The sequence below is a fragment of the Carassius carassius genome, chromosome 13 (assembly GCF_963082965.1).
Source record: "Carassius carassius chromosome 13, fCarCar2.1, whole genome shotgun sequence".
Lineage (NCBI taxonomy): Eukaryota > Metazoa > Chordata > Actinopteri > Cypriniformes > Cyprinidae > Carassius > Carassius carassius.
In genome coordinates this window covers 2,974,921-3,000,251 of record NC_081767.1, presented here as the reverse complement: position 1 = coordinate 3,000,251, position 25,331 = coordinate 2,974,921, and positions in this window count along the sequence as shown.

Here is a 25,331-nt window from a genome sequence, read left to right as displayed (position 1 = left end):
TAGGAACGGGGCACGTCAGATCTACCACCTCAACCTCCTCAAAAAATGGAATGAGGCGGAATCAGTGATGTTGGCAACGGTGATTGGAGGAGAGGATGATCTCGGGCCAGAGGCGAATGTCAAACCACAATCCCCCGCCCCAGGAGGAGATCAGCTCTCGCTGTCCCAACTGACTGATCTAACGAAATTACAGGCGGAGTTTGCCGACATGTTCTCGCCCCTACCGGGCCATACCAACCTCATTCAGCACCATATCGAGACCGAGCCGCGGGTGGTAGTTCGCAGCCGGCCGTATCGCTTACCTAAGCACAAGAAAAAGGTAGTTCAGGCAGAATTAGGCGCAATGCTCGATATGGGGGTAATAGAAGAATCCAATAGTAACTGGGCGAGCCTGATAGTTTTAGTTCCGAAAACGGACGGCTCAGTCCGGTTCTGTGTGGATTACCACAAGGTGAATGCTGTGTCAAAGTTCCATGCGTATCCAATGCCGCGGGTTGACGAGTTGCTTGATCGGCTAGGCTCGGCTCATTTTTATTCGACATTGGACTTAACGAAGGGTTATTGGCAGATCCCCTTGTCTCCATTATCCAAAGAAAAGACAGTTTCATGACGTCGTTTGGATTACACCAATTTGTTACCCTTCCGTTTGGGTTGTTCGGAGCACCGGCCACCTTTCAGCGCCTCATGGACAGGGTTCTGCGGCCCCATGCTGCATATGCGGCTGCCTACCTAGATGATATCATTATATTTAGTAATGATTGGCAGCAGCATATGCAGCATCTGAGGGCTGTCCTGAGATGGGCTGGACTCACGGCCAACCCAAAGAAGTGTGCGATTGGGCGTGTGGAAGTAAGGTATCTGGGCTTCCACTTGGGGCATAGACAGGTGCGTCCCCAAATTGACAAGACAGCCGCGATTGCGACCTGCCCATGTCCCAAGACCAAAAAGGAGGTAAGGCAGTTCTTGTGACTGGCGGGATATTATAGACGGTTTATTCCTAATTATTCGGACCTCACCAGTCCTTTGACTGACCATACTAAAAAGACTGACCGGCTTGCAGGCCGGATGAAAGAATCAGTTCGGTTCAGATGCGCTCTGTGTCAGTCTGCTTCACGCTGAATCACGCATGCGCAGTATCATCAGCTCCTCGGTTCTCGAATCGGACGCGTCCGACAGAAACAGTTCTCGGTTCAGTGTACGAATAAATGTCAAAATAATAATAATTATTTTTCTGCGTAGTTTGAAGAGAAACATTTTTTTAATCTTTATCCCGGATATATATATTTTTTAGTCAGGAAGAGGGTGGGGGGTCAAATGGGGGGTCAAAGCATTTTTTGCAGGGTCTTGAGACCCCCCAAGACCCCCCCTGGCGCCGCCGGTGATAATTTATAATTTGGCATTTCTATGCATTTTAGACTATTATGGAAAATATGTACAGATTTTAACTCTCTTAAAATCAGTCATGGGTAAATTGTATGTGAGCTTCACCAAATAAATAAAGCCTATCATATGAAATAATAGTGAGAATTGATTTGTTTTTTTATTTTTTTATGGATGGACGGATGGATGGATGGAACAGCTCATTGAAGCTTGGACAAGATTATTGCGTCATATTTAATGCGTCTAGCTTTTATGACCAATATATTGACAATATGGAGCTCATACTTCAGGAGAGAGAAAGAGAAAGAGAGAGAGAGAGAGAGAGAGAGAGAGAGAGAGAAGGCTCAAAATTAGTAAAAATATGCAATTCGCACAGATACCGATATTTATATGGCCAAAAATGGTCTTAATAAGGCATTTAAATGCTTAGTTTTATTATCAAAAAATCAGCTCTGTAGTTTCAAAGCATATAATGCAAAGCAATACAATTATGATTGAGAGATGAACAAATTAAAATTTTTCAAAAGCCTGATGATCATATGTGATATTCCCATTTCAGCATTATATATATATATATATATATATATATATATATATATATATATATATATATATATATATATATATATATATATATATTATAGCTCATAACCTGTATTTATATTTAACAGTAATGACAAACAGGCAGAGGTCTACAGAGATGCACTCTCATTTTCTCTCTCTTTCTCTCAAACACTGTTCTTGTCCTCTACTTGTGTCCACACATCTCTGGCTGTTTCTATTTCTGATGGCCAGCACTCATCATAAGAACATACACTCCTACACTAATGTCAGCAGGCCAGTGAGCATCTTAATAAAGTGTGCTCCAGAAGAAACATGCGTTAATTATTCATTTCTCAGTAAGAGCTTAGATCGAGTGTCCTTGGTCAATATTTCCCTCTCCGTCACCTTTAAAAAGACCTCTGAAGTGTTTTAAATGAAAAGTTATAGTTACTATATATCTAAAGTTTCTTTCTGTCTTTTTTTTTTCAGGTCAGTAATTTAACACTAATAACTCCAATTAACAGATGATCAGCAGTGTACTTTGCTTAATCGTTTAAAAGATTTTGATTTATTAAATCTGCAAAAACAGAGAAGGTGATTAAATGAATTATGACTAGTCGTGATCTAATGACTTTTTCTATTTTGTTTATAAGGAAATAATGCAAATTATATGTGCTATGCGTGCCATTTTATGAATCCAAGCTAACTTGGATACATTTGTGAATTTGGATAAATTAGTTTATTAATAAATGCATCAGTTTTGTTTTTGTTTTTTAAACCAAGTTACGACAGTACAAATTTTAAGGCAAAATGTTGGATACACTGCTTGCATATACGTATGCAATGTATAAAAAAAAAATGCAAAACCTGGAAAACAAACTACTTTTCTTCAATCAAGATTACAATAAATAAATAAATAAATAAACTAATAATAATAATATTAATAATAAATATATAAGTATTTAAACATAATAAATAACTCTTGACTAAATAGCATTTCTGTTTCTTGCATACTGTACAATTCTTCATCCTCTTGACATGCAAATGCAAATGTAACAGCACACTAAAATACAGGGTAATTTATTTAATTTATTGTCTATATATATATATATATATATATATATATATATATATATATATATACATATATATCACATATTTATAACCATTACGCAACAACATTAAATAAAATATTGATATTGAATCTGCCTTTGCAGAAGAAGATTGATAGAAAAAAGAGGAATGAAAAAAAAAAACAGTTCATGACCTCCTATAAAAAAGAAAGAAAGAAAGAAAGAAAGAAGCACTACTACTGATAAACATCCCTTAAAAAATAACGCTGCATTAAAGTGCATGTGGATTGACAGGGCTGGATGAATTTAACACGGGCTTCTGTGATGATGTTTTGGGTCACTGGATATCATGGGAAATGTGGTCTGTAAATCGTGACAAGTGCACTGGGTGATGTAGAAGAAGTGAGGGGTCTTTGAAGCCGTATGGGTGTGTTTGGTTTGACAGACTTCTTACAAGACATGTCGGGGAGAGCGGAGATTTCATCTCCAGCTCGTATCAATGCCAAAAGTTGATTGCAATCAGCTTCTAATTATGTGGCTTGACAAAGCTGTCATAATGATCTACTATTTAAGCTTCAGCTTTTTCTGCTGCTGCTGAGACTAAATTTGGACTGTATCTCCTTTGATTCATATATTCTTACTGTAGATAGCTACATTATTATCTGAAGCTCCTTGATGGCTAATGTCAGAATCGTAATTGCACGATACGCAACGATATGCAGGAATTAATGTTAAATATTTTCCAAAGTTTAGAACTCAGGGTTTGCACTCAGTCACACACACCTTTGTGCTATCCCTGTTATACAGCATTTTAGAGTAAACAGCAGGGATGCTCCAATACAGTTAGCCCAAGGTTCAATAAACATCTCAGTGTCTGGGAAAAAGAGGACGTATGGTCACCTTCGTTTATTTTTGTTTTAGCTTTGCTGCATGGCACACTTTGTTTGGTTTTAATGGCATCAACTCTATGGGAAATCTGAATGTAAATATCACTCATGAACTTACGTATGGGTTTATTCATGTGTGTTGGTGTACAAGTGTGTTTTTGTGCAATCTTATGTGGAGGGTACTTAATGCTAGGCTGCTCATCAACATACCAATTATTCCAATCACCCTCCTGGGGCAAATAGTGAGAGGTGTAAGTCTGATTTTGCCACAGCAGGTCAAAGTGCCACTTCATAGTCATGGATAGAAAAGAACGAGGCAGTGCCATGACAGGATGTCAATCAAAACCCCGTCTTGCTTCAATGAAAATACAAATAAAAAAAAAAATAGTAAACTTGTGCACATTTTAATAGCTGTATATTCCAGTACTGATAGAGCATTAAGCTTTATTAAATGCAAACTTTTGTGCCAACACAGACGAAGACTGAATAGTTTTTATATGGTCACAATATTTGGTGCCTAGAGTGAGCACCCAATTAATTTCTCATATTTTTATGTCTTCTGCTGGGTGTTTATTTCAATTGAATTTGAAAAAGGTAATAGGTCACAACGGACTGAAAAGATGTGCTGTGCTATGGAGGGAGAAGTTCAAACTTCAGGTTGAGACACAGGCAAGTTCGCTTTGTATCCAACAGAATGAGAAACAAAGCACGGCCTTGCCAGCATTTTTTTAGGGATCGCATAGGGAGGACAAAATACAGGATGAGAAAATAATAAATGGTATAAAAAATAACTAATATTATATAAAGTGATACAGAGAATAAACCTGCTTGTAAAGTAACACCATCCAACAGTGATGCCAGTGGAATTTTTTTTTTTGTTCTCATTGCACAATGCAAATAAGGGCAAAACTATGGGTTGCAAGCAAAAGGTCAAGTGAAATAAGGCATTGTCACACTTTAGCATACTTTTGAAAGAAGTATTTATTACGCAAACAATATACTTTTTTTAAGAATATATCTAAGTGTGAACTGAATGTAATGTTTACAGATACTTATTTAGATGCTATTTGAGATAAAATGTAAATGTATTATTTCAATTTATATTAAATACAATTAGCTGAAATGTAGAGTGCTTTTTTATCCACTTAAGTAGGACTTAATTACATCTTTAAATGCAATTTCATAATTATTTAATTTGTCTTTGAAATATGGTTAAATATCCTGCTGAATGAACTGACAGATATTTATGGGAAACTAAAATGTACCTTAATGCCTTTTTTTATATTGTATGCCATGTATTTATGTATATTAATTATTACACAAATAATAAGTGAAAATGGGCCACTGAATAGTTATACTGAATAAAATAAATGTCATTGGTCTACACATAATAAAACATAATTTTGCGAAAAAAACAACAACAAAACAAACAAAAAAAAAAACATGGAAGTAATTTGAAGGGGTTTATTTTAACAGAAATCACGTGGCAAAGAAATATGGACATGTAAGTGTAATGTAATACTACAAATAACTGAAGAATAGTTTATAGTTATAAATTAAAGCTAAAAAAATATTCTTGATATGGTATTGTAATTTTCGAACCAATGCAAAATATGTTAAAACACATAAATACATTATTACAAAAATATCAAAGTGTTGGATTCTTTTTAAATTGTGAGGCCCATGCTTCCATAAACTGGGAAAACATCAAAAACATATTCTTTGCCTTATTTGGGGGAATTTATTTCCTCATTTCATAAACCCATCACACACCATTGCTTGTAAGGCATAATAAATACTTAAATAACAACAAGAGATAAATATTGAATTACATTTGAACTTTAAGCAAGTGTTTGCATTGCTAATGGGAGTTCAGAATGTGACATGCTTTATTGATTTAACTCATTTATAAAATATATAAAATAAATAAATAAATAAATAATAAAACATTATGCATACCATGCATTATAGTTTATCATCCAAAAATAAGCACGCATAAACATTCATAGACAATTCCATGGTCATGACATTTTCTCTTGTTCTTATTGTTGATCCATAAAGTAACAGCTCAAGGCAACTGTCAGGCAACCCACATAAATACAAAAATCGCAGAATGATAAAACAAATGTTTCAGGTCATGACATTTCTCCTAACACATCATCACGGTAGCTTTCATAAATCCAATGTAAAAAAAAAAAAAAAAAAAAAAGCACTATCTACAAATATCCCAAATGCATGTGAGTATTAGGAGAGAGGAAGTGATTGTGACTGTATCAGTGTCACTTTAAATCAAATCTCTTGGTGCTAGGCTTGACTAGAGTCTCTGGTAATTAGCATTTATGCTTTTAAATGGAATCAACATGACAGCACGGACCTTGTAAATCATGATATATCATGACCGGTCAGTCTTTAAAGGTGCCATACAATGCAAAAATCACTTTTATAAGGTATTTTAACACAATGTGGCCACAGTGTGTGAAAACAACCAACCTATAATGGTAAAAATCCACTCACTCGTTGTTTTATATATAAAAAAAAATTATAAACAGTCTCTCCACACAAGCAGTTCTAGATTGTGATGACATAGTCGGTGAAAGTCCTGCCCATTAGTGACGCTATCTGCCCTAGCATATACACATCCCTGAGTGAGACGCAGCGGTCCGTCATTACTGTTCTCTTGCTGTAGCTGCTGGATGTCATTAAAAGTGTCATGTGTTGGGATGCACCAACAAACATAGGAGTCTCCATAGACCACTGAGGACATGGTGGTTAACGTCTCTAGGTTACGTATGTAACCCTGGTTCCTCGAGGGAATGAGACGCTGCGTTGAGAACGCTTTGTGGAATGCGCTTAGCATGAGCGACTCTGAATATCGTGTGTAATCAGTCCAATGGAAGAGCGTGACGTCACAGGCAGGGTGACGTAAGCGACCAGGAAGCTATAAAAGCACATGCCGCACAGCTGGCATTAGCTTCGAGTACCAGCAAGCGCCAGCAGGGGTGCCGGGGGTATGGCCTCGAGACGCAGCATCTCGTTCCCTCGAGGAACCAGGGTTACATACGTAACCTAGAGACGTTCCTCTTCAGGAACTCGAGCTGCGTCGAAAACGCTTTGGGGAAAGAGTACCAACGCTGCCAGACTGCCAAACCCCTGCCTAGTGTGTATCCGAAGAGCACAGTTTAGGACGAGAGGACTGAAGCACCTGGAGTGACTGGCATGTCTAAGCCATAGAATTTTATGAAAGTAGAAGGCGTGGACCACCCCACAGCATTGCAGATGTCCAGCATGGACACACCTGCTAGGAAGGCCTTGGACGCCGCCATACCCCGAGTAGAGTGAGCCTTGGCTCTCGACAGCAGGGGACGACCAGAGGACTCATAGGTGGCGTTGACAGCCTCAACTATCAAACGACTAATAGTCTGCTTAGAAGCAGGAGACCCCCTCTTGGGGGGACCGTAGCATACAAGAAATTGGTCTGTTTTTCTCCACAGGGCAGCTCTTTGGATGTATGTGTCCAGTTTGAGTGCTGGACACATACATCTACAGAGCTGCCCATTTAGCTTCGCTTTGTCGGGCTCCCGAAAGGGAGGAGGACAGAAGGCCTGCAGCACTACAGGTTGTGGTGTAACAGAGAGAACCTTAGGAACATATCCCGCTCGAGGGTATATGAACGCTTTGGTCATGCCAGGTGCAAAATCAAGATAGGTAGGGGCCACTGAGAGGGTCTGCAAGTCTCCTACTCTCCTCAGAGAGTTAATGGCCAACAGAAAGGTGGTTTTAAGAGTCAGATGTCTGTCTGAAGTTTCTTGAATGGGCTCAAACGGAGGTTTGCACAACGCCTCTAACACCACAACCAAGTCCTAAGGGGGAATACGGGACCGTACTGGAGGTCTCAGCCTCAGCGTACCGCGGAGGAAATGTGTAACTAAGGGGTGTCTTCCCAAAGACTGACCATCGAGAAGGGCATGGTAGGCCGCAATGGCCACCACGTAGACCTTCAACGTGGAGTGGGTCAACCCTGCAGAGAGCCTAGTCTGTAGGAACTCCAGAACTGTACGAACTGGGGAGTTTGCTGGGTCTAGCTGGCAGTCTCTGCACCATGAGGTGAAGAGTTTCCACCTCAGGGCGTACAGTTTCCTCGTTGAGGGAGCTCTGGATTGGAGGAGGGTCTCAACAACCTCTGTTGAGAGACCGGATGCTATTAGTTGTGCCCCCTCAGGGGCCACACCCACAGCTTCCACAACTCTGGGCGAGGGTGAATTATCGTGCCCTGCTCCTGTGAGAGTAGGTCTGTCCTGATCGGTATCTCCAATGGAGAGCCGTCGAGGAGCGAGACCAGATTTGCGAACCATACTCGGCCCGGCCAGAACGGGGCTACTAATAACAGATGGACCCCGTCCTGGCGTACTCTCACCAGAACTCCCGGGAGCAGAGCAATAGGGGGAAAGGCGTACAGATGAAGCCTTGGCTAGGTCTGTACCATAGCGTCCAGTCCCAGAGGAGCTGGATGAACTAGAGAGAACCAAAGGGGACATTGTGATGTCTCTTGAGTTGCAAAGAGATCTACTTGAGCTCTGCCAAAAACTCTCCATATCTGCTTCACGACCTCAGGGTGAAGCTTCCATTCCCCGGGCCTCGGCCCCTGCCTCAACAGTATGTCTGCTCCCATATTTAGTTTCCCAGGAATATATACTGCTCTTAATGAGATGAGTTTGCTCTGGGACCACACAAGGATCTGGTGCACCAGCTTGTACAAGGGGCACGAAAGCAGACCTCCCTGGTGGTTGATGTAAGAGACCACCGATGTGTTGTCGGTGCGCACCAACACATGGTCACCCCTTAGGTCTGGGAGGAAGTGATTCAGTGCACGATAAACTGCTAGCATTTCTAGACAATTGATATGCCATGTCAGATGTCGACCGCTCCACAGACCACGGGCAGGGTGGCCACTCATGACCGGAACTCAAACCGGTGAGGGATGCAACCATCGCTAGTATTACACGGCGACAAGGAGCTCCCAGCACCGGGGCCCTGATTCAAGAACCAAGGTTTCTTCCCCATGTCTAAGGCATGGAGGCAGCGCCCGCGTGAACTTGATAGTTCGAAGTGGATTGTCCCTCGGGGAAAATCCCTTGGTCTTGAGCCACCACTGTAGGGGTCTCATGTACAGCAGGCCAAGAGGTATCACGTTGTACGCAGCTGCCATCAGACCCAACAATCTCTGAAATTGTTTGACAGTGAGTGACTGGCCTTCTTTGACTCTCGACTGAGATGAGGATCGACTCGATATGAGCAGGGGTCAATCATGCCTGCATCGCGGTCGAATCCCATACTACGCCTAGATAGGTGGTTCTCTTAACTAGAGAAAGTACACTCTTCTTGGAATTCAGTCTCAAACCCAGCTCCCCCATATGTGCGAGAATGACATCTCGATGCCGAGCCGCAACCTGCTCTGACTGAGCTAAATTCAACCAATCATCGATATAGTTTAGAATGCGGATGCCCTGCATGCACAGGGGGACCAGAGCCACATCTACACATTTTGTGAACGTGCGGGGTGAGAGTGCAAGGCCGAAGGGAAGTACTCGATATTGTTAAGCTTCGCCCCAGAAAGTGAACCTCAGAAACTTCCTGTGTTGTGGAAGGATGGATATGTGGAAGTATGCATCTTTGAGATCTATTGTGACAAACCAGTCCTTGGACCTGACTTGCGCTACAACATGCTTGATCGTGAGCATTTTGAACTTCAATCTCATAACTGATCGATTTAAGACCTGCATATCTATGATTTTGGCCGAGGACTTCTTAGCTTCGATGACTGCCCTTAAATCTTGTTTGGGCCTCCAGAGATTGGGCGCCGGATCTGGCGGAAGAGGAAGGAGATATGAACTCGCCCGTCTCCATTCCCTCCGCCAAAACCACTTGCGAACCCCACGAGTGCAGCTGGCGTTCTGCCTCAGCAGAAGCGGGGCCGGCACTGCGGGGGACGCTGGCGAAGGCTCCCTCCTCAAATAGAGCCCTCCGGGAACGAAGCAGCCGCACCGACTTTCTCTCACAGTGCGGACGGTCGGCCCCCTCGATAGCCGACTCAGCGTGCTTCGAACCCAGGCAGACCATGCACAGGCTGTGTGTATCCCCACTCGTTATATATCGCGGGCAGAGAGGAACACTCAACCTGACACGCGATCCGGATTCGCCCTTTAAATGCTTAGTTTTTGCCTTGCTCTTAGACATGACTTGGAGCTCTACTGGACAGACAACAGTAAATAAGACTCACAAGACAAACAAATGACATCAAGTTCCTGAAGAGAAACTTTCATTTTCATTTACACTCATTTTATTTCAATTTACACTGGGCTGCCTCACAAACGAGGGTCAGTTCAGCGCTAAGATTGTTTCTGAAAGAGTGATTGATACCAACACTTTGTGCACAAACGTCCAGACTCCAAACAAAGTAAAAGCGTTTTTGGCTCTTAGCCTAAAAGTGGCAATTTCAAGAAGATGTAAAAAATTATATGTGGGGTATTTTGAGATACAACTTCACATACATACTCTGGGGACATCAGAGAACAATTAAACATTTTGTATCAATGCATGGCAGCTTTAATAACAAGTTCCATATAGAGACCTTTCTGCTTAGAATCATTAATTCACAGTAATAATAAATTAATTAAGATTTTATAAAGGGGTCTAAAATGAGTAATAACGTATTTACAAATACATCATACATCATTGATAACATTTATAACTGCATTAATAAAAAGGGTTATTTTAATGCAATACCTCCCAAATAGTGAGACATTTTTAACTCATGTGTCATAAATGATTAATAAAAATATTTGTTCATATTTCACTTAAAACCAGATTTCTTATTTATTTCATGATGCACCAAAAATAAGCTATTATAGTGAGACTGAAGGGTGTTGTATTTGTGGTTTGCTCATTTATATCGCATGACTTGTTTTTCTTACTATTTGAATAACTTTTTTTCTTAAGATTTTATTTTTTCTGTATCTTACCCATTACATTCCACAAAAGTTCATGATACCCATCCGCAGCAATGTTTAAAACAGATATCTTTTGTTCATCATGATAACTTTTTTTCTTAATATTTTATTTTTTCTGTATCTTACCCATTACACTCCACAAAAGTTCATGATACCCATCCGCAGCAATGTTTAAAACAGATATCTTTTGTTCATCACGATGAAATGATCAAATTTCATTTTGTGCGGAAAAAGTCCAGTATTAGTTACCTCCAAACCTTAACATAAGGTAAACCATTTATTCATGAATTTTAGATGTTAATAACACATAAAAGTGAAGCTTAATGTAAAGTGAATTCATGTGAACCATTTATTAATGATTTATATGTAAGTAACTTTTTGTAATTTGTAATTTTTCTTTTTTTATAATCACGATAAATCATTTACCTTTTCTCAAATCGAGCTGATCCAAGACAGTATTTTTGTAGATTTATGATTATTCAGACTTTTTGTTTTTTACGTTTTGGACATTCTAGTCGGTGGTACAGCGGTGCTTTACACAACCTGGAGCTAAACCAGCTAAACCAGCCCAAAACTGTGGAGAGGATTGTGGAGTTCCAAGAGGAACCCTCCCGCACTCCCTCCACTTACCATCATGAACAGCACTGTAGCTGCAGTGGAGTCATTCAAGTTCCCAGGCTCCACTGTCTCTCAGGACCTGATATGGGACTATCACAATGACTCCACTGTTAACAAAGGCCCAGCAGAGGTTGTACTTTCTTCGTCAGCTGAGGAAGTTCAACCTGCCACAGGAGCTGCTGAACCAGTTCTACTCAGCCATCAATGAGTCCATCCTGTGTTCATTTATAACTGTCTGGTTTGGTTCATCTACCAAATCAGATATCAAGAGACTACAGCGTACAGTCAGGACTGCTGAAAGCATTATTGGTGCCCCTCTGCACAATCTCCAACATCTTTACACCTCCAGAGTGAAGAAAAGGGCTAATAAAATCACTTTGGACCTCTCACACCCAGCCAACTCTCTCTTTCAACTGTGACCCTGTACAAAGACTGACGCAAGAACAGTTGAACTGTTTTTGTTTCTCTCTCTCTCTCTCTCTCTCTCTCTCTCTCTCTCTCTCTCTCTATCTCTTTCTCTCTCTCTCTCTCTCTCTCTCTCTATATATATATATATATATATATATATATATATATATATATATCTACTAAATAGATAAGAAACATAGAAAGAGAAATTACATGAGACACGAAAAAAATACAACACCCTTCAGTCTTGATATAATAGCTTATTTTTAGTGTATCATGAAAAAAATTTGGATTCTGGTTTTGAGTGAAATAAGTATGAACAAATATATTCATTAAAGTGCCCCTATTATGGATTATGAAAGGTTAATATTTTGGTTTTGAGAGTCCCCAAACAACAGGTTGACATGCATGCAAGGTCAAAAAACACTTTAATTGTCTTATAATATGCATTTATTTTTACTTTATTTGCTCAACAACTCCCGGGTCTGCGTGCACAATAAGTGGGTGAGCAATATGTTAATGTTTCATGTTGACGTCAACATGAAATGGCTTGAGTCATTTTTAAAATGAATCCCGTGATTCAGAGATGATTAAGAGGCAAATCTTTCTTCTAAAAAGACAATAATTTTTCATTCACTTAGAGCTGTGTTACACACTGCATGGGAGGAAGTTTTCAAAAATCCATGTTAAAAATCATTCATTTAGAAATGTCAGTTAAAAATAACTCACTATTTGACAGGTATAAAATCATCTTTTTTATTAAACCAGTCACCCCCCATTTTTGGCATGGAGACAGAAATGACATACCCAAAATAAAAAAGTTTCTGCTCATGATTCTTTCTGACTAGCTACATAATCAACATTTGTTCACAAAGCTGACACTTCAAAGTTTACTGTTCAGGAATCAGAATCACTCAGAATGTTATGATAATAGAGATATAAAAAAAACAAAAATAAAATATTAAAAACATATTTTTTAAATGTATTTAAAAAATTGTTGATGTAGGATATGAGTTTAAAAACACAGTGTAGCTAAAGCCACAAGTCTTTCAAAACTTCATTAGAAATTTCATAATCTAATCTGTAAAACTGTGAATTTCATGAAATATTTTCTAAGGCCATGTCATGTGTGTTTTTAGAGAAGGCTAATCAGATTGATTTATGGCACTTGTCATCTCTGTAAGATCTCACATGTAAACACTCCTGTGTGTTTTGTATGTGTGTTGGCTTTGAAAACTCCCCGATTCATGGTTCTATTGTTCTCACCAAACGAGTCTTTCACACCTCCGCCAAGTATGACACATTATCCGCATTATTCTTTTATCATCATTCTATTGTTTTTATTCCACCTTTATTAGCCCTTATTGTGGTTTTTTAGGCTTTACAAATACACAAAGCTGCAATCTCGCTTTAATCTCAGTATGCATTTAGCCCTTATTTATCAAAAGTCTTACTATAAAAATACAACTGAACATTTTCTTACGACCTTACGTGAATTATTGTGACAGAAATGCATTATGAAGAAGAAATGCACCTGCTATTAGTAGCATTAGAGCTAACATTAGCATCAAGCTACATCAGACAATCTATGAAATGATTAGTACACTTTTACTCAAAACTCACTTTAAACCCCGATTGAGTGTTTGTAATAACATCCAACAGGTGTTTCAGTGTTGTTTTGGCCAGATAACTACCAGGAAGTGTACAGGAAGCATGTGACACGATGTGGCGGTGTCTGGTTATGACACTCTAATGATTGACAAGGCGAAGGACCAATCGGAGTCTGACTGACACACACACACACACACACACAAGCACCCAGCACTGCACACACACATAGATCGCTGGGAGAGGCTGTATCATCAGATCTCATAAATCAGTGGAAAATGAATAGAAATGACGATTCTGTCTGAAGAAATATTAAGTAAACATCAGTGAATATATCCATATATCTCCGCGGATATGCTTCTTTGGTCTATAAATCCTTATTGACGCTGTTCAGTGAGTCTATGTGAACACAAATATACCGCTGCTGACGTGACTGAATATGAGTGAGTGGTGAATTTCTATTCAAAATGTGGCATAATACGGATAAATTATTTTGCACTCCTGACATAAATTACTAAATAACTGTCACTGCAACAATGTTTTATCAAATATCGAAGCTAGTGTCTTTAAACTTTCAATTGATGCACAGTTTGTCCAGATCAAGTAAGAGAGTGATGTTTAACGTGCTGTGAAAGTGAAACAATAATAAACTGGGGCCATCGGCGATGCTTGCAAGTAAAGGGGTTAATACATTTATAACTGCTTATCAATTATTTATAATGCATTTGTAAATGAGTTACTAGTCATTTATGAACACCTTTATAAACCCTTTACAAAGGAAGCTTAATTTAAATTGTTAAAAAACTTTCATATTAGTTTTCTCTTTTTAGCTCTTTTATGCCACAGTAAACAACCTCTAGCCCTATCTGAAGAACTTGATGTGATTTTTGTCCCAGTCCAGCCCTGCCTCTGACCTACAGTTAGAGATGTACACAATACTATTGTGAGACGTCATTTTTCTTTATTGTGTGAAGGTGAAGAAAAGTGAGCGTGGAACTAATTTGTTTGAAATATATAGTGTATTAACTTGCTATGCACATAGAGATGTCTACCGAAACAGCATCTTAACAGAAACAGAACTAGACAACAGATCTGATGTTTTTATAGGAGGAAACTTTGTCAACAAAACTCATATGTACTACTGCTGACTAGTGTGAATTGCACAAGAGAGTCACCTAGCACTCACTCATTCTTTCGCATAAAAAAAAATAAACGCTGAATGAGGATAGCCCATATTCTCTGTTTTCACATGAGCCACGACTTCTTAATGGTTAGCATTTAATATAATCTATGAAACGATGTATATCTTTTGCAGCCAGATTTAGATTTGTGAGATACAGTGCAATAAATTTGCTAATTACTTTGATGGTTTTGTTATTTTTTTATCAATAGAGAAGATGAAGTGAAAACAAGAATTGATCAGGAATAGAAGAATCAGGAAACAACCCAATAAGCAGACTCGACTCTAACCACTAAGCCACGGCACCAGCAGCATCCCCACATGCAGGCAAATGACATGACTCATTCATAGAATGGATATATTTATCTTATGATCTGTAAAAAGCCAAACACAGGTAGTCAGACTTTTTAGAGAGAAATGTGGACGTGGAAATTTGAGGTAAATGTCAAGAAATGATAACACTTAAGCTGATATATACATACTTATGAACACGCACAGTGCGTTAACTGACCGTCTGAAGCATGTTGATGAAAATGTTCTAGTCTGACTTTATGTAGTTTATGAGAATTAGATAATCAGAGTTTTGTTTGAATCACATACACAGAATCAGAAATGTTTCCTATGTGTTCTGTCTGTGCATTAATTTAGACTAACAGACTAACAGCCTCTTTTCCAATTTGTATTTATTATTTATTTTTGTGGTCACTTTCTGTCTAAGTGGGAGATTCCTCATAAGTAAAAAATCTGAACTTGCTTAGACTGCAACATTATATTTTTTATGTGATAATTAGCATTGTTTTTTGTGACGCTGTGCTGGGTTGTCCTGCTCACCGTGAAATTTTATTGATCCAATATCCTGCACTACCTAACTTCATATTACATAAAATAGGTTTGGGTTAGCTTTGATTGTGTTGGATCTTGCAGCAGGCGTTGCACCATGCCATGCCTCAACAGGCACACACATCAACGGAGAACCCTTTCTTAGTATGAACCTCTGTCTCTTTTACTCAATCTCGTTTGCTTTCTTCCCATTCACTATCTCTCAGGAGATCAAAAAGTCCTTTTGCTGTATTGAATTTTTGGAGCTCTCTCCTCACCTTTCAGTATTGGCCTCAGTTCGTTCTGTACTGAATGAGCCACCAGGTGAGACTTTGATAGTGTCTCTTGTGAGATATTGGATTTTCTTCCAAGAAAACTACATTTTGTCAGTGTCAATTTTTTTTATAGTGCAATCCAAACATTTTTAGATACCAATGCCATTGTTGAAATAAATTATTTGCAGTCAGCAGAATCAAGTTTTATAGGAGGGTTACTTAGATTTTACATTTAAATTCATATGACTCTCAGTATTCAGTAAGGGCATTTGCACAGACTCGTTTGCCAAATATTCTGTACTATTTTGATACAATTGAGTATACATTTTAGTTTACTGGCTAAGGAATATCTCACAGTGATATTACTGCATATTGACTGAACTCCAGTTTAAATTTCACCATTTCTACCTTTGTGCTCTGTAAACGGGAAAATGGATGCTCAAATAGCATGTGAGCGGCCCCCGCTTCAGCTGGTGCACCACTATTGATGAGATTTCAGGTCAGGCTGACAAATCCATTTCACCAAAGGTCAAAATGGCAAATATAGTTCAGGCATGGGCAACCCAGATGGAAGGTGGACTTTTATTCCCAGACATCAAACTTGACGAAGGCAGACCTTGTGCTGAACCTGGTTTGCTTGTTGCCTCAGTGCACCAAAATAAAGTCTTTTTAGAAGTTGAAATGAAAATTTGAGAAACAAAAGCTCTGCTCTAAGCAGCAGGATGCTGTTTTAGAGTGATAAAACAATATGTTCATGCAAAGTTAAAAACAAGACTGAAAACGACATTCTGTAACCAAACTGACATACAATTTGCATGTGTATTTTTATAGTACAACAGTATGAAAGTCTCATTCGTTAGTAAATATGGTTGTCAATCCCAACCACCAGCTGTGTGAACGTAGCAAAAGACTGATAGGAACATTTTGTGGACACGGAAATAAGAAGTTGTCCTTTTCTTTAGACAAAAGGAATGAGATATTGGGTTTTCACACCCGGCGCTCAACCTTTCATTACTTTGCCAGTTCTGCCACGTGCACCGGTGCATATACTGATAAAATTCTCCCGAGCTTCATTTTTTGGCAGACTAAAAAAAGGTTGTCTTGCACCAGGCAATTTCCCTGTATTTTGTGTTCTTGTGGACTTCTTTTTTATTTTAAGAATACCGCCGGTCCATGCTGATGGAAAGCAGCTCCTCAGCATGACGCTTGAACACTTCCCCATACTTCCCTGCAGCAATACTTCATTATAGGTATGATTTCAGGGTTGAAATTTAGCTCAAAAGCAGGATTCCGTTCTCAGATGACCACAAAAATCTTCTCCTGCAACTGACTTCCAAGCATTTTTGGAAACTCCATACATGTTTTATAGCTCTTTCTAAGTAATGGTCTCATTTGTGTCACCCTCCCATGTGTTTTTTCTCACAGATCTCCTTTTTTTTTTTTTGCACAGATTTTTGCGTGATGACATTGTCTAGACAATCTGGGTGGTTTGATGTAGCTTCCACTTCCCGATAACTGAACCAATATCATGCAGTGGGCATCCAAATGTTTTGTTTTCATATATATTTCTTTAATTTATGAATTGACTTTGCTTTCTATAACTGATACAAGTTAAAAGTACAAGCTGTTTTCTTGAGTTATTGCGTTGAACTCTGACAGATCTGTGAAAGATATATCAACCAGTCCATTGAAAAGAATCATTTTAAAAGAATGATTTGTTTTTTAATCCAGTTCTAGAGTTCAACTTGAGTCAAAGGTTCAGTGGAGGGGGAAATTATTAGTAAATGATGATTTAAATTTCAGGCTGTTTCTCAATCAAAGCTATTGAATGACACTGAATATAGCTAACAGGTCATCATAGGCTGCTTTCATGGTGCTTTTTTGTCATTTTTGGAGCTAAAAGGATGTGGTTTGTATGGACAGTTGTATATCATCTTAAAAATTCTCCTTTTGTGTTGAGTTTGGAAGAACATGAGGTAAATAATAATGCCCCAGTTTTCATGTTTTTGGTGAACTGTCCCTTTAAGTTCATTAAAATATGCTATTGTCAAACAATGTAGAAATTTTCATTTGAAGAAGAAGCAGAAGATAAAAACAACAACACTACATGTATCAGCTGTAAGTATATAAAATGTACATAAAAGACATGATATCATAACAGTTACGGCCACAGGAGGGCAATGATTACTCTTACTAAGCTTTTACCTCAAGGCCAAGATCAAGCGACTAGAAGAATGCATTTTTTATGGTTTGTGTGTGATCATAAATGTTCTATTTAGAGTTTCTGTCTTTGTGTGTCACTGGCTTCTCAAGCAAGAGTTTTAGCGCTGCTGTGAAAAGCTCTTCCACACATCCCTCTTATTTAGGGCCCCTACAGTCATTGAACCTTGAAAGCAGCAGGACTCAAACACACCGGAGAATGAGAGAAACACTGATATCTCAGGAGCCACAGAGGTAAGCAGCATCCAGTAAGTAATGACAATTCTCAACTGTGCCCCAGTAGCAGCAGCTTCAGGCCTTTTGCAGCCTGCTGATGAACTGAACTCAAGAGTTGTTGATTGATACAAACCCAAACAACATTTAAATGTCAAAGAAATGTTTTGACACTTCCTGTAGAGTAATCATGACTATCACTGATAAAGCCCAAATTATAATCCTTATTGTGGGTCATATTGGCACATATGGGGCAGTGTTATATTTGAGATCAGCTCATTCGAGTTCAGACTGAGACCTGACGAGGGTCGAGTCTGAGTCAAGACTGAGTCAACGACTTAAAAATATGGTCTTGAGTATTACAACCCTTATGTGGAATCAGCTGTCACATTGTGAAGCTTTTCAGACTAATTTTGAACAGCACACACTTTATATATATATATATATATATATATATATATATATATATATATATATATATATTAATTAATTAATAAAAATAAACAATATTTTGCAGTATAAATTGTATATTTTATATTTGTAAAAAAAGATAATGATATAATAAAAATAATAGCAATTTCATTTTACAGTACTACTGTAAAATTACAATGTTAATGTTTGTCAATTTCTTTTTTCAAATTGTCATATTTTTCAAACATGAAACCATCAAGCTTTTAGGTTTTCAAGCTCACGCTCTTTATTATTTATTTAGTTATTTATTTGTATCACTACTTGACATTAGATTTATAACTACTTGAAAATAGTATTTTTATTTTTATTTTTTTGTGCTTGATTATTCCCATTATTTTAAAATGTTAAACTAAGATGACTTTTGCTGTTATATAAATAAATAAATATGATTTAAATGTATTTTTTTACCTAATCTGAATACCAGTATCCATTTTTACAAAGATTTTAATGCAAAAATGTTATGCAATTGTAGAAATGACTATTCATTTGTTATTGCCGGACGATAAATTTGTTATTTCCCTAACAAGTTCAATGTCTGAGGAACACTGCATTTTTGGATCCAAATTCTGGTTCGCACTAACATCGGCAGCAATCATGTGACAACCAGCCCCATGCAATGTGAATTAGTCTTCTGCTTTTCCACTGAGTACACAAAACCAACAAAAGGAATAAAATCCCTGTGCTTAGCTGCTGTAGAAAACACACAACTTAAATAAATCCCACCCCATTCCCTCTGGGATCAGCTGTTTGTGTACCACAGCATTAGCATTTGATACTGTGCTGTTGATATCTTTGTTTGAGCGTCTACACATGCTGATGGTGAGCAGGTTTCCCGTTAAAGGTTATTGTATTTGTCAGCTTTGACTCACGCTTTCTGGACTCATGCTGTCCTGTCCACTGACTCAGCCACACCTCTCCAGCCTCAATGTCAATAAGTCGATAACATTGGGCCATGGTGCAATTAAGACATTATTAAGCTGTTCATCGGCCCCTTCTGAACTCCAGACGCACCCCGCGGCCTCACAGTGGTCTTTCCTCAGTGAAATCCCCAGTCTGTCTGTGAAACCTTGCTGTGCTCCATGCATCATGGACCCACTATAACCCTGTGCTTCTCCTCTCGTCAGGCTGTGCCCAATGGGTGTGGAAGTGCCAGGGTAAGTGAATGAGGATCTGACAGCTGTAGAAGAGTAGTCGTGAGGGCAGGCAGACCTCATCTGCCACCACTGAGGGGTGAAAATCTGGCCTAGTGAGCCCTTGAGCTTATCTAGAGCAATATTTATTACATATTTTTTTTTACATAATTATTTTTATTTCAATTCAAAGTTGACTCAAATATGTAAAAAAAAAAAAAAAAAAAGAACAAAAAAAACCCAGCAAGTAGTTTGTTAGTTAGTTAGAGAAGTGCCTACTTAAAAAAATACAAAAAATTAAATTAAAAAACCTTTTGGCTGAAAACCTAATTGGCAGTACAAAGGCAGAACAAATATTATGAAATATGAGTTGAAAATATGCAAATTACTTATTTGTTCTGACTTTTTAGTGGGAGCCAATGTCTTTCTGCCTCCTTTGAGCTCATAGAAATTTCACAGTTTTGGTCATGTCCAAATCGAAATGATCAACAATTTTATGAGCAAGCAACTTGTATAGATGGCTTATAGTCCCAACTGTGTTAGTTGTGTTCAACATAAGCTGGAAACCGTGCAAACTTCAAATAAAACTGCATTATGAGTTTACATTGGACTATGAAAAAAAAAAAACACTTTTTCTCTGTATCTGTACACATTCCTCCTACTCAAACTCTTCCAGCAACCAATATAAACTTTAATCAAGTCGCCATGGAGCTGTTGTGTGAATGTCATGCTATGATAAACACATTTACGCTACAATACATTTTATTTGTTTTCTTTCTATGACTTTCAATCATAGTGCTGTTCAGAGAAGGTGATTATGATAACGCGAGCTAGGATTACTTTCACATAACAAAGGTGCTAAAAGGAGGGTAATTTCAGAGTAATTTAGCCTTTGTCTTAGATGTGATGTGTTCAGAAAACTTCAGAAGACCCTGCAGCTCGGATCCAAAACTATGTTGTTATTTATTTCACCCAGAACTTGTTGATTCTCACTTCAGCGTTGAAGTTGAGAGAATCTAAAGGTTTTGATCACCTCTGATGTGTCACTTCCATCCTGCTGATCTTATTATCAGCTTTTTCTTTGTTGTTTGTCATAATCATTGAGCCAAAGCATTCCTGAAACGCATCACTTCTAGACACAAACAAATAACAATGTTCATGAAAGGATTATTCTCTCTCCCTATTTTACTTCTGTATTATAGTTTGCATTTAAATCAGCATTGTGATGCTGTGAATTTTGTCAGCCCTTAATTAATTGGCAGACAAATGATTAAATGTAAATACGATGATATCAGCAATGTTATAAGGCTATGCTGCAAAAATTATTTCGTAAATAAAACTACGATTATTGGAGTATGTTTCACAAGAAAACACTATTTCAGTCTTTCTACTTCAAAATTGCACTTGAATTGTTATTGTGGTGCTTGCTATTTCTTTGTAATTCGTTTGAGATATTCTCAAGCAGTTTCAGTTTTTTCAGTTGTCTAGTTGTTTTTACACTATTTTTTTTCATTGTTTGAATTTATTGTATTTTGGGGAATTGTGCAATTTTTTTAAATGTTACAAATTTATTTTAGATTATTTTAATCATATAACCTATTATACGTTAATAATGATATCTTGCCATAATAAAGTAATTATTAATACATATTTATTTATAAATATTTTACAGTACAAATCTTTTTTTATTTCTATCTGAAGATGTTACAGATGTCCAACAGTTATAGCTTGGAACTATTTTTAATATAACGGAGAACATCTTTAGTAATTAATGTGTGCATAAATGCTTAGTCATTCGGTTCTTTAGCCTGTTTTGTCTCTGTAAGAATCAGTGCTTGTCAAGCCACTCGTGATTGAAAATGTTATTAAGTTTGTTTTTGTTTTTTGTTTTTTCTAAAAATTGCTTTTCGTTTACCTTAAAAGAAAGTATCAATTTAACTTAGTGTTCTAATTTCAGATGTCAGGGACAATGTTTCATTATGTTCTTTAAAATGTCTTTTTAATCAATTTGGCAATTAATCACTGGCAGAATAGGATCAGCTCAAAACTCAACAAAACAATTACGATCATGATGTTTCATAACATCATAAATCTTGTCTGTGGATCCAGGGCCAGTGGAGAATTATTGCAGAAGGAATTAATGTTCATGAGAGTTTGCATTGCTTTTTTCTAAATTAGACAAACAGAGACAGGTTATTAACAGTGTAATATTGTAAGCTAACATTTGATCAATCACACTGTCTATAAGTGTGAGTTTAGTCAACATTACTGAAGCAAACAAGATAAGACCTTAAACTAAAGAAAGGTCATCAGATCGATAATCCATTTAAGATGCTCTGTTGGATTCCGACGGCCGACTGCCAGCAATCAAGAGGGAGGGATTTATCTGTGCCCAACATTTAATCCTCAGTCCTGCGGACGCTAGTGACTAAGACATTAGATGTTCACTGCCCCCTTAAAACCAAGACCCATTGTGGGAAAAAGTTATTCAAAAATCATGTTCGGTTTCATACCATGCTGTTGGCTGTTATAACTGTGAACTTCTAGGAGTTGAGATGGAAGACAACCATTGCATTTCTAAATGGGGGTAAAAACTGCTGATTCTATTCCAAGTAGTTGACAATGGAGGCACTAAATAACCACTATTGTGTGCTGTTTTTTTTCAGGAGGAACCCTAATTAAAAATTCACATATTACCAAGACAGATGTTTAGCATCTTCAAGCTTTTGCTGAAACAGCTGTGTTTGAATAAATGAAAATGAATGAGACTTGTATGGCTGTTTGTTTCAGAAACATGATCTTAGTGAAACATCGTTAAAGATGGTTCACATCTTGTTTTCTTTTCTCTCTTTCAGCTTAATCTGAATAGACTAAAGAGTTTAGCTCCAACTTATTTCAACACAGCTGCCTTACAGTACAGTATGCCTGTACCTTAGTTAGCTGGTTCAGGTGTGTTTAAATAGGGTTGGTGCTAAACTCTGTAGAGACCGGACCTCCAGGACCTACTTTGGAGACTACTGAACAAAACCACTTATTGGTTGATTTTGTTTGCCTCTATAGTGTTATGAAAACATCATACAACATACAGTAGGATTGAGTTTCGGAGGTACTATCTTTTTGTACAACAAATGGCAGAGAGAGAATTTGGGAAACCTGTTTGAATCAGTCAATACTTTTGCAGTTCCATTTGTGTTGCTAGTTCACTGAAAAATTACATACTTCACTTCAAACTGTGATTTTTCATTGTGTAGTTCTGTAGCTTTAATTTGACTGAAAAACAAACAAACAAACAAACAAACAAATAAATAAATAAATAAATAAATAAATAAATAAATAAATAAATACATGTTTGGTTACCAAACAAAGACCTGTGGCTGAAACTCAAATAAGTAATACATTGAACTCATTTATTATTAGCCAAAAAGTGATTAAAAAAAGCAGAGACTTATCATATTCTGATACTGGCTTATTCCGGGCCTTGAGGGAAACTGCTTGCAGATAATTCTCCAGAGGTGTGTTATAGGTCTACAGACTGCAGCTAATGAGTGCATTTTGTCAAATTAAACTTGAAATCCAATTATGAGGAAACATAATTTTCAACAAAGGGGTGGGTGAATGAAACAAAGGCATCCTCTTGTTTTTTTCTGCTAATATGGATAACTGAAAGTTCCCTTTCAAAGGAACTTCGAACTGCGTCCTCTAGGGGGCGCCATGGGGAACACCTGGTCGTGACCCGTGTCTGAAGCATACATTGAAAAAACACCAACTTGTTGGCCGGCGACAGCCTCTGACGTCACTACCAGCGTGACTGTAAACACGCAACGGGAGAAAACGTTATTCTCTTCTTCAACTTCACTGATTGTTCTGTTTGAAGTGTGCATCTGAAAGAACTGGTTAGAGCGATCTTTCTCTGTCTATCATGGTGACTACTAGCAAGCATTTAGACAACGTGTGCATCCATGTCGGCGTTATTTGACACCCGAAGACACACACGATCTTTGCGTCATTTGTTGGGTGAAGAGCAGGCACGTGATGTCTTTGAGGAGGCACTCTGCGTACATTGTAAGCCTTTTTTTAAATGAAAAAGCTCCGTTCTTGTTCGTCTCTCTTTCCGAGGAAAAAAAGGAAAAATGGCAGCCATCTGCTTTCCGCGGTTCAGGACCCGGCGCTGCTGAGGCATGGAGGAGAATGAGCTCGTGAGAATTTCAGGTGCATTTGAATGGTTTAGAGAGGGACTTTCCCTTTTGCACTCGTAATGGCGGCGGACAAGAGAGAGCCTCGGGAGGATGATGTTATATCTTTAACACTTTCTGATACTTTCTGATGTTTTTACCCAGGAAAAGCAGGAGATATTTGAGGATGGTGAAGAAGCTGAGGCTGAGCCTTCTTAATTCTCCTGCCCTGCGTATGTAGAGCTTTTGAAGATTATGGATCGCGCCACAGCAAAGTTGGACTTGCCATGAAAGTGTGCTAACAAGGTGACGCTGTGAGGCCACAAAAAAAAAAAAAACAATGGATGAGCGTTATCTTTCTGACCATAGCCCTCCAGCTCAGGTGAGCCTTCCATTTCTGCATGATCTCCATACACAGATCGAACAGAAATGAAAGAGGCCGTTTTCTTATCGCATCCATCAGTTTCGGCATAAGAGTAAAAAATGTGCCGACATCGAGGCGATGCACGAAAACGGCTATGAGAGGATGCTCCCTGTAGAAAGAGCTTTCTTTCTCCCTCCTTGCCATCTAAGCCCCTTCAAGAAATACATCTCGCTTAAATGGCAAGGAATACGCAGCAGCAGGTCTGTCTGAGGCTTTATTACAGATGATGGTGGTGCTTCAAGCATATCAGACTGATCTGCTAAGAGACCTGGATAGAGGCGATGGCCTTTCTCCTGATCAGGTAGCCGAGCTGCACCGCACCACAGATCTCTCTCCATGCTACCAAGCAGGCCGCCTCCGCCATGGGCGGGACTATGGTGGCCATGGTGGTAGTGGAGAGACATCTGTGGATGAACTTGGCAGACATCAGGCAGAAAGAAAAGGCTTTCTTCTTAATGCTCAGGTTTCGCCTTCTGAACTTTTCGGCATTTCCGTTGAGACGGTCAATGAGAAGTTCAGGGATACGAAGTTGCGCTCGCTGCTTTCAGAACCTTCATTCAATTCATTAATTCAAAAGGGGTCCTGGCCTGTTTCGATATAAGGATCAAAGATGGGCACAGAAGGCTAGTGTCGTGACTTGCGCTCCTCCCCCACCTGTGGGCAGGGGTAAGAGGAATCGTGAGTCACCAGGTATGCAGGACCTAAGGGATGTGATCCAGACGAGTCAGCGTTCTCGCCTGAATCGGAGCGATACCGAGGTATCTACTTATTCCCTTCAGGTATTTTTTAACTCCTGCTTTTATCCTCCCATTCCTAATTCCCCTGTAACCACAAGCTCTCCACCTGATCGAGGTTAGATGAAAACCTCTTGCATAACAGTCTCCTATGCTGGACCTATATGTT